Here is a 12,357-nt window from a genome sequence, read left to right on the forward strand (position 1 = left end):
TGCTCTGATTTTTTTTATTTTCTTACCTGTTAAGCACAATTATTTTTTCCTTTGAGGTGTGGCAAAATTATTCGTTTTTCCTGTAGGAATATTGCCTAGATAACTTCTGTTTCCACACTTTTCCCCAAGAATAAGTTTATCCTTTTTAGAGAAAAGCTTTCATTAATGACGTGCTTGTTCTTTACATGCCCTACACGTTGTTCATTTGGAGTTCAGACTAAAAACATGATCTTTCAAAGAAGTTTGTATACTTTTTAAAGCCAGGTGGTGGGCAGAAAACACAATTGTGAAAAGTTTTATGTAGAGAGGAAGCATGGGGTTTTCTTGTTTGTTTTACTGTTTGGTTGGTTGTTTGTTAAACAGTTTTGACTGGAAAGATCAGGACTAGAATGTAGTTCAAACCTTCACGTACTGCAGATACACCGTGGGTTACGGACTTGACATTCACTTATTTCTGCAGGTTTTGGTACTGCGACTGCGTCCACAAAATGCTGCCTTGCCATCATTTACATTCGGTGTTCACTCAGAGTGTTCAGGTGCAGAGTCTGCAGCTGCCTCACAGTTTATTTTGGGAAGGACAGAAGAGAAGCAGGATTCTGTCACTACTGCTGCTCCGTTAGTGTTTGGAAAGAAAGCTGACACTGAAGAGTCAAAGACACAGCCTATCTTTTCAGTTGGGAAGTCCGAGCGTACAAAAGAAGAGAGCACAGCAAAACCTATGTTCAACTTCAGTTTCGTTAAACCATCAGAGAAGGAACCTGAGCAAGCAAAGCCAGCTTTTTCATTTGGGGTCCAAACCAGTACTTCAGGTAAACAGAGTATCTTTTGTCTTCACTTGTGCGCTTATGTCCATCAAGTAAGACCTCTGAAACCATACTAGAAAAAATCTGCGGGATTTGATATGTTCATGTACTAGAGCTTTAGAAAAAGTTTAATTCCTATATGCAGCATGTCTTCTGTCCTGGTTATTGATACGTACGAAATTAGTAGCAATCCCTTTTTTGATCTCAACACTAGGTTTAGACAAAAAATTGCGACACCTTAAGGAACCTGTCCTGCATCTCATACAAGCACAGAAGTTGCAGTGTCTCAATGCTAGCAGTACAGTTGGTGGTAAAATCTTTAGTAGGGTGAAATAGAGGCCTCACACTTTTCAGAGAAAAAAAGAGATTATTCCCACATACTTGCAACTATGCTGCAGAGTGTACTGCTGTTACTCTAGTGCTACAAAGGTCCAAAAATCACTGAACAGTTATTAGCCAGTTTTGTATTCCTTTAATTTGTTGAAAGACTGCAGTAGAGGATTGAAGTTTTTATTGAGGATCACTGTGTGGAAAAATTCTGATTGTTAAATGTCATTTGTATGACTTAAGAACCGCGTTTTGGAGTACAGAATTCAGTATTAATTCCAGAAGGGGTAAGGGGAAGGACATTAGCTAGTAATCCCGAACAAAAGCAGTGTATAGAGCTATACTGATTTTAATCGCAGTATTCTTACAGTTGGTCTGTTACTGAACAGATATGTTTTGGGGAGATATGGTGGCCAGGGAGGCGTGTGTGTTTGTGTGCTTCCTCTTCTAGTTAAGGTTCTGGGGTCTGGTTTAGTCAGGAAAATTCGATGAGGCACCTTGTGTAAAAGGAAATGTTAACCAGCATTTTTCAACACGGTGTAGTCCCTTAAAAGTGTCATAGATGAAAAGAGGCCATAACCGCTGGGGGAAAAAGTTAGTGGGAAACTGAGAGCAGGATCACATTCAGTAGTGAGAGAGCAGCAGCCTAGGGAAAGCTGATGAATGACTGTAACAGATAGTTCTATTTTAAGTGTAAAACAACACTCAGTACTTTATAATGGTGGTCTTACCAGAGGGTTCTTCTCCATGGCTCCTAAAAGCACGTCTTGAAGGCATTCGAGTGCAGTGAACTTAAGCTGTAAGAGTTGGGCTGGTAAGCTTGGCCTGATTTGAAGCTGTAGGCACGGGGCTATAATTTCTGAACAGGCTACAAAAGAAACTGTACCACTGTGCTTTTCAGTGCTCCGTTTAGCAAAGCCATCAAATTGTTGCAGGCAATTGATGTTGTTCTTCTAAGAGCACCTGAAAGATATTTTTGTTTGAAGAGTTCAGAGGTACCGGTTAATACTGGTTCAGATAATTACAGCCAGCTCTTGGTGTTTGTGACCAATAAAGTTTGTGGCTCCAAAAGGAGTGGGTTAGTGCTAACTGATTAACTGCTGTATATGCAGAAATATGGAATCTGATTACTTACGCAGAGAGCACTTAAAATGTATTGTTTTGCTGGCTCTCAGTGAGTTGCATCTTAATGCTACCAAGGAATAAGCTTTTTGCTCCTTTTTTGCACCTTTAATTTGGTGAAAGCCTTTTCTGTGCACGTGCACATGCCAGAGAGGTTGCTTAAGTAATAGAAGCTATAGTAGCTGCTATCTTCTGTTTTTTGTAGAAGACAGAAACTGAATTCGTTAGCTTTGTAACTGTTATGCATACCAGAATTGGTTTTCTCCCTTTTGAAAATAGTAGAGGGTATGCCTATGACAGATTTGGTGAGCAAGGTGATCAGATGAGGGCACTGCAAGACTGCCAGAACGCACCAGGTCTGGGGGGAAAAGGAATCCGGCTGAGCATAGGAATTTCTAAAAGGTAACCAAGGAGTTGTGCATTGATACAGTTATTCTAAATAATCAGATTCTTGTAGCTCTGCCTTTGGAAAGTCTGTGGCCCTTGCTGTAGTGGCTGTACACAGGATGCAGTCTACAAAACCAGAAATGCAGAAGTCCTATGTTTTGACTCCCTGGATTCATCAACCTGCTTCAGGATGGCTGGGGGAATCCAACTGTTAAGTCTAGCCAGACAGCGCAACTTGGGCTTAGCTGCCATTGCAACCAGCCTTGTTTCTCAACAGTAGCAAAGCTGAATGCATTGGTAAATATTTTCAGGTTTGGGCCTGCATAAGGTAGAAGGGACAAGAAGTGGTTTTATATGCTAGGGAGTTCTTGTTCTTAGAGCTTTCCCTCTAGTTTGAGAGAAGCACATAACTAGTTTTACAGTGGGTTGACAGGAAAGAAGTGGGGGGGAAAAATGGGAACGCAGGGAGAAAGCCAAAGGCGTTATTACTAGAACAGGTTTAGAATGCTATTTTTTGCTTTTCATGAGCTTAGGGCAATGGGGAGTTTAAAGCTTAGCACTTCCTGAGAGGGTTTCTTACTCTACCGGCTCAGTTCTATCACTTATTTAAGGCAATTCAGGTCTCTGAACGGTTAAAGAATTGATACCAAATTTGATGAACTTTGATCCAGGATACTGACAAAACAGGACTTCATATAAACAATTTCAGTATGTTCATGAGGTTAGCTTGTGTGTTCTGTTAAATAGTAAAAAATGACACTTCTGTTTCTGTTTACCTAGCATAATTCTGCAAATGTTGCCTCCTTCTGCTTTAGAATGGAAATGCTCTTCTCCAAGAGAGCACTGTCCAAACTTCTTTGCCAAAATTTTTTGATTAAATTAATATTGTTTTATTTTGAAAACAAGAATAAGCCACAAACATGTTTTCTTGCTTCGGCTATCCAGAAGAACGTCAACAGTATTTTCAGATTTTCCTTCCCTACACAACTGTATGTAGGAAGAGTGCAGTTGGAAGCAGAAGACCTAAGATGATGTATCTTCTGTTTGTTTATTACAGTAACAAGACAATGGATTACCTCTTTATTAGAACTTGTGTAGCTTTGCAGTATTGAAACAAATGTAGGTATTAAAATACACATCAGTAATACGTTTCTGAATGGCTGAGTACCGTGCTCTCTTAGCATTGAAATACCCAGCCATTGGATTAGTTTGTCCCTCATGTTTGCTGAGTTTGGAAGCTATTTCAGAATGCCTTCAGCTTGTATTCTTCCCCAAAAGCATAGAACTCACTTCTCTGCATCCCCAATTCAAGTCAGAGAAACTGGGCACTGCAAACACAGGAGGTCTGCCTGTACAGAATCAGTGAAGACAAGTCTAAACAGCGGATTTTTTTGAATATGCAGCTGGGTTATCTGAATGTTCTTTATGCAGTGTACCTCAGTTTTAGTACAGATAGCACTTGTCTTGGTTCTTGTCATTAGTCTGAAGCTGCCCCTGAGAAAATCTTGAAAGGGAAAGTAGTGAAAGCTAATCAGCTGGCCCTTTCTTCTTAAGAACCAGTGTATTTTGTAATGCTCCCACTAATAATAAGGCGTCATGCTGAAGAATCGCGATTGTGTTGTTAAGCAAGACTGACTTCACCTGAGTGGTATAGTTGGCAGCTGTTGAATGTTTAATGGACTTTAAACAAACAAAAAAACTGAGCACGTGGAGGTAGACATGGCAAACTGACAGGCAGCGTCAGATGCTTCTTTGAAATGGATAATCTGACTCCATTCACTTCTTTCTGGAAATAAGATCTAGTAATTAACCAAACAAAAGATAGAAGGGTTAAGACTGCATCTTTAAAGCAGCTGTGCTTGATAAATGTCTCTGGTCTTAAATCAATCTTTAGCAAAGCACAGAGACATAGCAGCAGCTTGCTTATGCCAACGCTAAAAATACTTGATGTGTACAGGTAACCATGTCAAGGCTCTGGAGTTAATCCATGAGAACAATTCCTTCTGGTATTGGCAAAGGTGAGGATGCTTGCTTCTATAGAAATGAGATTTTGAGCTGTGACTTAAGCTGTCACTTAGGTGACTGTTTAGGAAAGCTTCCTTTTAAGCTTTGAAGTATGTAAGCTGACAAATTGTTTAAGTTCAGAACTGGGTTTACAGTCTCTTGTTCTCTGACTGTATGCAACTTCTCATGTTTCAGACTGAAAGCAGAATTGCAGCGGTACCAGTCATACAACCATAATGATTATTGCCAAGATTACCAGAACTACTACTCGCAGAGGAGTTACGATGCTTACGCTGACTACAACTACAGCTCCTATGCTCCCTGTGACAGCATGCAAGCTGTTGGAGACTGCTCTTTAGGAGATTCTTTAATGGCTCCAGCTGTTTTTGAGGTAAAGATAGTGCACGCTTGCTGTAAAGAAAATATTTCACAGATAATACGTTGTACAGATTTGTGTGAATCAGCAAAAAGAATCCGAAGTTGAAAACATGCTTTCTGCTTAGTGTGAAGTTAAAAGAGCAGATTCCATTCAGAGGTGTTTGTATTTAAGTGCTTAAATAGTAAATCCATAGAATTAGTGATTTATACACCATTATTTGTTCACGCATACCAAAGAATGGTTTTGACAGCATAATTGCGTACGCTTCTTCTGTTCCTGTTCTTCTGATTTGCTTTGCTTAAAGCAAATTAAACAGTTGTTGTAAGTGGTCTTATGTAAGTGGTCAATTTATTAGTTGTGACCTCCGGAGGTCCCTTCCAACCTGTACTGTAATATTGGCTTTCTTCTAAAAATAAATAGATAAAATGCCATCTATCCTTGTAGTTGTAGGAAGAAGGAATGGGTTGAGACTGCAGCACTTTGAATCTGTGATGCTTTCTGAAATGAGTTATGATTAAACTTAGCCTTTTCTGTCTTTCAGGAATCTTCAGTTATGACTGCAATCGGTGATGACCTAATTACTGACGGTAATAAGGGTTCTATCATTGTCACTTGAGTTTAGCCATCCTTGTGCCTTTTAACAATACAAGCCAACCTCTACTGGATGAAGAACATCTTGAAAATTCAGCTGAGGTCAAACCTCTGTGGGGTTGATCTGCAATCAGCTGGGGTTTTAAAGCTGATACAGCATACACTGACCGCATCAAGTAAAACGGGACACTGTCAATGCTTCGCAGCAGGTTTCTTGTACCTGTGCCTTCATTCCCATTTGAAAATGGTCTAATACAGAATTTTGTTCTTTGTATTGGTTCCGCTAAACAGATTTTATATTAGAAGCTCAGTAATATGCAAAAGCTTTGTTCTCCACCCTGAGGTAAAAGCTTATGTTGCAGATTCCAAAAGGAGGATTCAGCTTGCACTTACAAATACGGTACAAAACATATTTGTGTCCTGGAAGGTTTGCAAAGTTCCTCACGTGGAGGCATTTTGTGTTAGTGTTTAGAAACTATCCTATGTAACGTGTATTGCCGTAGAAGTGAATTAAATGACTCTTGGGAGGGTTTCATGGCTGATTATCCGTAAACGTTATCTTTACTATCTTAAACATTGTCTTTGTCTTTATCTTGAAAGACAATTCTAGTCCCAGCCTTCTAATATACAAATTCCCAAAAGTTGGAGTTGTGAGGCTCAAAATTTTAGAGGACTAAATACCTCACTAAAATTAGTAGATCTAATAGCTTATTACACTTAGCTTAAAATACATTTTATTAGCCATTTCACGTGAAGTTTTTTTGTGCGCATGCCTCAGATTTGATACTTGGACTTACCAGGCTTTTATTTTCAGATCCACAGCTCTACTTGGATGTTGATGAAATGAACAGACAATTCACGGAGACAAGCGAAGAACTCTACGATTCACTCATGAATTGTCACTGGCAACCTCTGGATACGGTCACTTCTGAAATCCCCTCTGCTATTTAAGTGTCTTCTAGAGCATGACCGTTAGGACCAAAGTGCTAAAACTACATTTCTTCTACATTATTCTAGCTCATAAGTTTTAAAGCACAATGATAGGTTGGGTTTTTTTTGCTATGCTTTTGACAGTTTCTGTAATCTTTTTGTTCATCACTCTCTTGGAGCACCATGAAGTCATGTAAATATTCGAGAAATGTAAAGAGGTAAATGGGGTCTTATCTTAAAGATAAGACTTGCCTGTGTAAATAAAAAATTTGTTTCTGCAAACCTGCCAGCAAGGGATTTTACTTGTACCTGTGTGCAGCACGTTCTCTTCCGGCTTATGGAATTTAACAAGGTAGTAAGGGTATTTCATCTGTCTTTATTTTTATATGGGCATTAGGACACAAGCAAAATCTAGCTTCCCCTTGTTTTCCTGGTTCCTTAGGTAAGCGACAAGCCAAGCCTTTCATGTGCTTGCTTAGACTGGAAGTATGTATGGGAGACACTCACAGGCCTTGCTATGGAAACACCTGTGCCCACTTTTTCCTGCAGGCTGCTGGCTCTAACTGTACTACTGATACATGCTAGGTCAGCTAAAATCGGCTTATAAATAGGGTATGTTAAGCATATGGAAGTGTAGACTTCAACTGCCATAGCTACAAACATCCCGTGGAATGAGGATGATGTCTGCTGGCACTCTCTGCATCAGCATTCAGTTTTCCCTTGCCCTTCTTACTGTTAGACTTCTCAGCTGACGCTTTACAGCGAAGAAATTGCTACAACATAATCCGTGTTCTTAAACCTAAAAAAAAAAAATCTTGGAGAAAACAACTTGCTGGTTTTCCCTCCTTGCTGGCAAGGAGAAAAATAGTCCACCAGGAACAACAAAAAAATCCTAGTAACAGCTCCTTAAGTTATACCCTCTGCTACCCTCTCTGATTGCTCTGGTCTTCCTTCATTCGTGGTAATGAAGTTTTTAAAGCTCTGGTAGAAGGATGACAGTACTCAAGTCAAAGGAGATGAGAGCAATGAGGAAAGCTTTGCTTTAAGCTAGAGCAGTCTTGCGAGTTGCTGCCTTTATGCTGTTCTTATCTTGAAGGGTACAGAGTCTTTTCCAGTCATAGGGACTCCATAACCCTATGAGTATGGAGAAATAGTTGCTAATTAACAGTGTGTATAATAAGTAAGTGAGGCTGGAAACAAAAGAATATTCCTCCAAGAAAAAAAAGGAAGCAGAAATTACTGTACTTAATAGCTGGGGAAGCTGTTAAAGCTAGTTGACACAGTTCTGGTACTGCCGTGTGTGTTTTGGGGGCAACATAAACCATAATTGCTGTGATGGCAGGTAAGAATCCAATTCTTTTTTATGGCTTAGTGTAGTCAGTGAAAGCAGTGGTCCTAAGCTGCATGCTGTTCTTAAATGTAATGCAAATTCTCTTTTGTGACTCCTCAGTACTTCCAGGTTGCTTGTAGCTGATCACCAGCAACTGCTTCTGTTAGCTATTAGCTGTTGGGTTTTTGCTAGGAATACCTTCAGTCCTGAATTGAAATGATGACATCCTGAAACAGAAGAGGCTCTTGGAGTATTGTAGGAAGCACATTCTTCCTGGTTCTAGTGCAGGTGTAGACGTAGGAGGAGACAGAAGGCAAAGAACCTCACATAGGTGGAGGGGGTGAGGTGGCATCACAGTTAGAGCTGTTGCAGTTAACTCTTCCCAAAGCATGAAAGCAACGTGGCTGGGAACAGGGATTTGTTGGGTTGCTTCTTTGTGTGAGCCAGGGAGTCTTTTGAGGGGCAGATTAATAAGAATATGACACAAGGTAGAGGTGGAATAGATGAAGCAAAGAATCTGGGTGTGAAAAGGGTTGCTTGTACGTGTCTATGGAATTGTTTCAGGGGACTGAGCTGGGGCAAATTCAAGATAATAGATGCAGCCTCCTTGACTTTGGATGGCAGTGCTGAAGCTTCAAAACCTTACAAGGTTTGATGCCACTTCAATTGTAGTGCATAGCTGTGGTACTTGAGCTCAGAAGTGCAAACTGCACAGGATTTTTTTATCTATTTTCTTCAACGTGAGCAGCAAAACATCTTCCAGGAATGTGCCTGGGTGCTACGCTGCTTTGACACGGCTTGCTTTGCATCACCAAACACAGTAGTTAGGTTGCATCGAGTACTTTGTGGAAACATTCATTGTGTTGTCACCCAGAAATGGGATGCTACAGATATGTGTTGGCCCGGCAGTATCAGTGCTGTTTTTTGGCCTTTGAGAGGTTGGTCCATAACATGTGACCTGTGTAACGAGAGGCCCACATAGATTGGTGACTTCATTAAGTCTGATGCTGTGGTGGTGTGTGACCCAAGGCCCTGAACGTCAGAAAATCAGGCTGTGGCCACCTATTTTATGCAGACTTTGCCTATTAACAAGGTCTCTACACTGTACGTTAGAGACGTGCGCCTCCTTTTCCGGACTAGATAGCGAAAATACCAGTTTTGTAGTTCAGTGAATGAGATTGGTTGGGCTGTTTGTTCTCCAGAGCTGAAAAATGTTGGGAGTGTATTCTCTTGGAGTCCACAGAAATGAAAATGATGAGAGGAAGAGAACGTTGGTTGCAGCCCGCGTGCTGCTGTTATAAAGTAGTTCTCTGATGTCTTTTTCCCTCTGCTGAGACTTATCAGCCTATCGTCCTTTCCTGTTAGGAGCGCATACCTGGCTTGGGATGGTGTGCGCAGGGCAGATTCTTTACCGTAAGAGCACAGTGAATGCCAGACTTCTTCCTGTACTGCCGTGTTAACCATGAGTCACAAATTCAGGAAGCAGTGATTGCATCGGAACTGCTAGAATGCTTTGCGGAGTCTTTTTACTGGGTAAACTTCACAGCTGCAGTTACAACTTCCAGCCTGTGTTAGCTGAACACATCGTACTGGTGCCCGCCATCAGTTTGGCAAAGATGGGATTGCAGTAGGAACTTGCTTTTTTCCTTCTTTTTAATTAAACAAGTCTTTGAAGCAACTTTTCCAACACCGCCATACTTCACTTCTTCCAGTTATTTTCTGTTTTACTTAGCTGAAATGTTTTTTTTTCTTCCAAGCTTGAGGAAGTTTTCTACAAGAATGTCCCGTAATGATTTCATAAACTCTTTTCGTTGTACCTAGCTGCAATAGAGAGTGCTTTTATTCAAAAACCTGCTGGTTTTCTCTTCCAAGAAGCAGTGGGGTTTTTCCTACCTCTTCACTGATGGGAAAGGCTGTAGGACAGTAGCTTGAGGGGCTACTAATGCTGTCATCAGTGAGCCGGGAAAAGGCAGGAGTCCGAAACGGGTAAAAAGTACTTAAAAGGATACCAAAAGAGTAAACGGTACTTAAGCCGTGGATGTTTCTTTTTGCAGGGATGCTCTGGACCAACCGCTTCTTTCTAGCGCTACCTCAAAGTAACTTGCAGATAGAACTCACAGGGAAGGTTGATCAAATGGTGATGATCGCTGTCATTCTGCTGGACACGCAGATACTTGCCTTTCGTTTTGGCTCATTTTTAATACCAATTAACTTCAGTGCCTCGCGTTAATAGACACCGTTTGACTGCATCGGCAAATGTTTCTGAGTCGTGAGTGTCGTTAAAGGCCTGTCACCTGTTGTGGTTTAACCCGGCTGGCAGCTAAACACCACACAGCCGTTCGCTCACCCTCCCCCCTCCCTCTCTGGGATGGGGGAGAGAAACGGGAAAGTGAAGCCGGTGAGTTGAGATAAAGACAGTTTATTAAGACAGGAATATAATAATAACAATAATAGTAATAATAGTGATAATGGTAATAGTATTAATAATAATAATGTGTAAGAAAACAAGTGATGCACAACGCAATTGCTCACCACCCGCTGACCGATGCCCAGCCTATCCCCTAGCAGCCGGCCCCCCACCCCAGCCAGCCACCCCTATGTATTGTTTAGCATGACGCCAGATGGTATGGAATACCCCTTTGGCCAGTTTGGGTCAGCTGTCCTGGGTCTGTCCCCTCCCAGCTCCTGCTGCACCCCCAGCCTGCTCGCTGGCAGGACAGAGCGAGAAGCCGAAAAGTCCTTGGCCTGGTGTAAACACTGCTCTGCAACAATTAAAACATCAGCATGTTATCAGCGCTCTTCTCATCCTAATCCAAAACATAGCACCCTACCAGCTACTATGAGGGAAAATTAACTCTGTCCTAACTGGAACCAGGACAAACTGCTTCAGCACTTTTGATCTTTTACAAACTCAGCTAAATTATTTAAGTTCTACTTTGGGCACCGTGTTCCTTCATCAGCCAGGATTTTGTGGATAGAGTTGAGTCTTCTTATCACGCGAGGCCAATAAAACAACTGAGTAATTTAAACCTTTGTGGCTGCTCCCACCCCCAACACTTTCCCATTCCCATGACGACTTCTCATCCCCCAAATGACTTCTCACCCCCAGGTCTCACTCGGGGACCCACCACCCGCAGCCGCTCCCCATCAGGAGCAGACATCCCCAAACCAATTGGCGACGCGGGCAGCGGCAGAGGGCTGCGTTCAGCCCCCACCCCCCCCACCCCCCCCCGCTGACCGATGCAGGAAATAAGTGCAGGCAGAGGCTTTGCAGGGTGGAACAGTTTGTAATTTATTCCCGGGGTAATTAATTGTGGCTGCCACCCCCAGCCCGTCCCCAGGTGAGGCCCGGCCGCCTGCTCAGGCGGGGGGCCCGGCCTGCCGGCCCGTGCGGTCTCCGGCCCCCGGCTCCTCCTGCCTGACCCTATGCAGCCAGGACGTGTCCCCGACGTCGTCGTCCTGCTGGGACCTTGGCAGTCTGCGCCCCACCTGCCCCGCGTGCCAGGAGAAGCTCCTGACGAGCTCTCCTGCCATGGAGGGGCTGCGCTCCCTGCGCCGGGGCGAGACGCTGCGGGAGCGGTAGCTGGAGGGGCTCGTCTGGCGCTGCTGCTGCTGCTGCCGCTGCCCCAGCCGTGCGTTGCGCTGGAACCTCCTGCGTGGTCGTCGGGCCAGGCGCACGATGCCAATGATGTGCCCGCGGCACAGCGGGCAGGTGTCTCTTTCGGCAGCCCAGACGTGGACACACTCCAGGCAGAAGATGTGCCTGCAGGGGTCGATGCGAGCCGCGCTGGACATGCGCTCCAAACAGATGGGGCACGTCTCCTCCTCGGGGGCCTCCTCTGGCTGCCGCCGTGGCCGCCAGCTCATGATGCCTGTGGCCGCCGCAACGTGGAGCTGGTTTTCGTCTGGGGGAGGCTGCCCTGGTGCCAGGCACTTAGCAGCAGCCTGGGGTCTTCAGCACCCCCCGGGTCGCCGGCAGGACCTCGATGCCTTGCGTGTCGCTGTCTGGATCTCGACGCTTGGCGTGACACCAGCAGGACTACTGCAGATAGGAGCAGGAAGAAAACATTGCAGCAGCAAAGAGACATCAGCTTTCTAGGTTCAACCAATTGTCTAGAGTACTGTAGCGGTAACTGTTCTGTGTATGGATTGCAGACATTGCCGTTAGAATGGCAAATCTGCTTGTGGTAGGTTATACATGGCAAGACCGCGCTTAGGACAGATGAGGCAGATAGATGTCTATAGATTTGAGAACATTACCGAAGGACCTCGATGGCTCGGGTGCAACAGCAATGGCTTCGCGTGTGCCTCTCGGCACACCTCCGCCTCTCTCTTTCCTTCCAGCCTTAGGACCTCGAGCTTTCGATACCGCCAGCTGGACTGGCCGCAGGGGTGCCCCTGTTGGCAGCACTGACAGAGATCACCTGACTGTTGCGAGAAAATGCTGATGTGAGATGGCTGCTCCATGCTGACAGAAGCCAAGC

At 43.8% G+C, this 12,357-nt stretch overlaps 1 pseudogene across 1 annotated transcript in view; it reads left to right on the forward strand.

The window, feature by feature from the left end:
* Positions 1 to 12,321, forward strand: part of LOC310890841 (nuclear pore complex protein Nup153-like) — a 36,676-nt pseudogene extending 24,355 nt beyond the window's left edge. The window contains exon 9 of the transcript in view: positions 12,218 to 12,321. The product of the transcript in view is annotated as a nuclear pore complex protein Nup153-like (transcript). The remainder of the gene's footprint in view (positions 1 to 12,217) is intronic.
* Positions 12,322 to 12,357: the final 36 nt, after the last annotated feature.

Source organism: Anser anser (assembly GCF_964211835.1).
Source record: "Anser anser genome assembly, contig: HAP1_SCAFFOLD_103, whole genome shotgun sequence".
NCBI classification, from domain to species: Eukaryota; Metazoa; Chordata; class Aves; order Anseriformes; family Anatidae; genus Anser; species Anser anser.